Source organism: Nematolebias whitei, chromosome 6 (assembly GCF_014905685.2).
Source record: "Nematolebias whitei isolate Nwh7 chromosome 6, NemWhi1, whole genome shotgun sequence".
In the NCBI taxonomy this organism is placed as follows: Eukaryota; Metazoa; Chordata; class Actinopteri; order Cyprinodontiformes; family Rivulidae; genus Nematolebias; species Nematolebias whitei.
Genome location: NC_056503.1, coordinates 42,727,248 through 42,731,575, shown reverse-complemented (window position 1 = coordinate 42,731,575; position 4,328 = coordinate 42,727,248). Strand labels below are relative to the sequence as shown.

The following is a 4,328-nucleotide window of genomic DNA, read 5'->3' as shown; positions in this document are numbered from 1 at the left end:
TGTGTGTATATATATATGTGTGTGTATATATATATATATGTGTGTATATATATATATGTGTATATATATATATATGTGTATATATATATATATATATGTGTATATATATATGTGTACATATATATATATGTGTATATATATATGTGTGTATATATATGTATATATATATATATATATATATATATATGTGTATATATATGTATATATATATGTATATATATATATATGTATATATATGTATAGTTGCGTAAAAACAAAAATATTTTTTTGTTTTGAGTCTGTTATTGTTAAAGATAATTTATCACAAATTATAATTGGCACATTAGCTTTGAAAACCACAATAATAGAAGTAGTGTCTGTTACATCTTGCAGCTAACTCTCTGTGTTATAGTTTTTTTTTTTCATCCACTGACCTAAAGGTTAAAAAAAAAAACTGTACAATGATTTTATTTTATTTTTTATCTTATTCCCTATTGAGCGACATCTTATATCTTATTATGTCAGGCCATGACCCTAAATGTCTCCACACAGCATGTTCTATATTAATGCTTACTCTGTCTTATAAAATGTTTTTTTTTTCCAGAGTGAGGATGAAGGACAGAGTCTGCAGACGTATTTGTAAGAACAAATGAATGATTAGCGTTGTGCGTTTTAAAGGAGACAGCCAATAAGTCTTTAAATCACATTATTTAGTGCATGTCACATGAATGATCAGTAATTAGTTTCCAACAGGTCTATCAACTAAAAAAAGTTTTTTTTCAAACAGTGAATTGGAGGAAATAATGGTTCTTAATAAGGTTTTTTTATGTTTCAGTGGCAACTTTGTATCATTGTTAGGATGCTTGGTATTTATGCACAGCAATTTTCTCTTGGTACTTCAAACATATTTTCCTGAACTGATACAAAATACTTAAGATGTCTGCTCAAAAGATCCAACATTCAGAGTTAAAGTTTGTGCAAGTACGGCCAGCAAAAACACTGATCCCACTAACGAAGCTAAGTCGGGTCCTCTGGACGGATTCTTCTCATTATCCAAATGACTTTGTCAGTCTGAGGAGCTGCAACAGACTCAGTTTTATAAATAACCCTTTCACATTGTAATGACTGCAGCTATATCCAGACACAAGGACCAGTGAGAACAGAGACCAAGACTCAAAGTGTTTATTTACAAGTGAGAAATAGTGCAATAAGCCAGGCAGGGGACTGGAACCCTGAGGAGCAAAGAGATGGATAGATTTCTTGTAGTCGAGGGTGATAATGTTATTGCTGATTCTCCTTATGATGGAGGTTGTGGCCAGACATGGGGAGGGTTGAGGCACAGAGGAGCTCGAGGTTCACAGAGGAGGATTCAGGAAACAGGAGGAACATCAAGGGTAACTCACTGGAGGCATGGAGAGAAATACGAATTATTAATATTTGGTTTTAAACACGAGTAAAAGGCTAAAACAAGACTACCGTTGGCAGGTAATGTTTCAGCGCTGGCCGAATGTCTTCTGCATCCTTTTATGGTCCTCATGCTCATCAAGTCAATGATCCACCGGTGTAGCTAATTGGAGACTGGCTGAGGGTGCAGGAGCTGGCAGAGCAGAACTCCCACACTCAGTGGATCAACCAGTTTGCTGGTTGAACACGGAGTCAGCTGTCCCACTCTTACAATGCTGTTCTTGCTAGTATCACTCAATCCTCTGTGCAAGCGGCCATCAGGGCACTAACTTCAATTTTTTATTTTTTTTTTCATTTACCCGTTATTGATACAGGTAGTCTCACTGAGTCACGAGAACTCATTTTCAAGAGAGACCTGTTTAGGGAGCAGATGGTGAGAGTTAAGGGCCTTGCTCAGGGGCCCAGAGTGAGGCAAATGAGGGTGGAGGGAGGTGTGGATATTCCACCTTTTCCACCCACATTTTTTTTAATGTTGATGGTACGGGGAGGCGAACCTACGACTTTCCGATCTCAAGCCCGTCTTCTAACCTCTGCACCACCACTCACAATTATTAGGCTGATGCTCCTCCTTTATCATGTGAACAGCTAGTTCTGGCTGTCAACAACAAACTGGTTGACCCACTATGAGAAGGTGCTATTTGTAAGACTGAGTTTGTTGCAGCTCCTCAGACTGAAGAAGTCTTTTGGATTAAAGATGAAATGTTTCAACATTTTTTTTAAATCTGTCCAGAGGACCTGACTTAACTTTGTTGGATTATTTTTTTTTTTTTACCTGGATTATTGAGCATGCATCAGGACTGATCCCACTAGTTTCTCAAATTACACTTGAGGTCAACTGTTGTTTATATGCATCAGAATTACCAGTATCCATAGTGTTTATCCTATCTTTTAGCAGTAAAATACTCTTATTTCCATTATTTTAAGGTGTGTTTTAATTCAAGCTCATCAAGAGTCAGATACAGATTGTTCAATGTCTGCCTTCAGATCACCTTGTTATTTTGGCCTTACTTCAAAAATACTTCGGTGGAAAGGACAAATCCAATGTAGCTACCATTATTGTAATCAGATTACAGTCATCTTGTTATATCTGATGCAGACTTTTGAAACCTATTGGATAAAGATGATTGATGTCAGTTGGGGTTCTGCGCAAAGTTACTTTAAGGCATTCTGAACTCCCAGGGGACATGATGAGGCTGAAGTTGACTCTGAAGAACCGTGTGGGTTTGTTGCTAGAAGCCGCGCTTTCATTTCTTGCCAACACAGAGATGCAATATGAAAGCATAGCAGCTTGTTTGTGGTCACTCCTTTGGTGAGATCACACCAGCAAAGATGGTAGGACTCCAACCTTTGTGAAGCTCTCCCACTGAGTGTTTGACTTCGCTGCGAACTCCACACTGCACCATGAATCATTTGCACATCTAAACATAGCCATTTTATGAGTGAAGGATGCTCCGGCCGCGGTGATGGACTCTTACTCGTTTTGATTTATTTTGCATGACTTGACAGCCAATGGTCTGCAGAAAAATTCATCGTGCTGTACTTGATTGGCCTCTTCAAAGGCAAACCTGCACCATATTGAAAGTATTTCTCTTTTCCATGCCGAGGTGTGAATATCATCATTCTTCTTTTCTAGTCAGACTAAAGAACTGCTGGTACCTCATGGCCCAACCAGCTCATGTTTCCACCATAATGAAATTGCACATTTTGCTGCCATTTATTTCTTACATATACATCAACATGTTCAGTGTTATTGCTCTCACTGTCTGCGTTCATAAAATGGTTTCTCCAAACCCACATACCCCCTCCCCCTCACTCCCACTATGTCTTATTTCCTCTGACCACTTCCTCCTAATGGCTCTGTCCTCCTACAGCCTTTCCTGCGCTAAACATTAGCCCAACTAGAGTGAGATAAAAGGCAGGCATCACGAGCGGCTGAGTAACTTTCCTCTGTTCCGAGAATCTGGAGAGCTCTGCAGGCTGTCTGACCCTTCCAGTTATTGCACTTCATGATGTCTAAGGACATCAGATGAACAACTGGGAGGTTTTTTCCCTTATTTGGGCATACTGGGAGTAATCCCACTGAGGTTACGTACAAGTTTATTAACTTCTTAGGCACAAGCACAACACTTGGGCATACCATCAGATTGACATAAGCGATTCAGAAAAGCCTGAACCTAATATTTTAGAAGAAAGCCCTTCAAACATTGTTGTCTATGATAAACACATGTACAGAAAAAACTTAAAAAATTGCATATTTTCAATGGAATCCCATACTTTGGTTGCCAAAGTGGAAAGTGGGCCTCAATCAACACTTTGTTTTTTATAGTCTCTGATCTAGGATGTGAAAAATTCACAGGCAAGAAACAGAACTTAAAGAACTGAAATGGAAAATGAAAGTTTGTCCCATTTTTAATGTTTATTTGCACTTTTCTGTTAGTTCCAGTCCATTGGACGACCCTTTTTTCATTCAGTAAATTTCAAAGTTAATGTTTTTTCTGCTATTGTTGGTTTTTGGTCTGCGCTTTAAAAATAACAAATGTTTGGTTTGGTGTAGAAAAGTTTGTTTTATATTATACACACAGTGTCACATCACACAGTGCTGACTTGTGCATACACACATCTACCATTTCAGCTATGTGACTACCTCTTTTGCAAGGTCACAGGCATATCAGTGAATTCCATTTCCCCATTCTGCCTTGGTTGATTCACAAATGACATCAAACCAGGAAGGATTTTAAGATGAAAGCTCCTCTGCTGTATGAACATATCATGTTCAGCAGGAGTTGAACTCAGGTTGCAGACAGACACAAGGAGCTCTTGTGTAAAAAAAAAAAAAAATTGTATATATATATATATATATATATATATATATATATATATGTATA

The 4,328-nt window shown here is 37.8% G+C and overlaps 1 protein-coding gene across 1 annotated transcript in view; it reads left to right on the top strand.

Moving 5' to 3' along the window:
- The window catches only part of LOC119410734 (rho GTPase-activating protein 42), a 130,092-nt gene that overhangs the window by 83,497 nt on the left and 42,267 nt on the right, over positions 1-4,328 (top strand). The window lies entirely within an intron of this gene.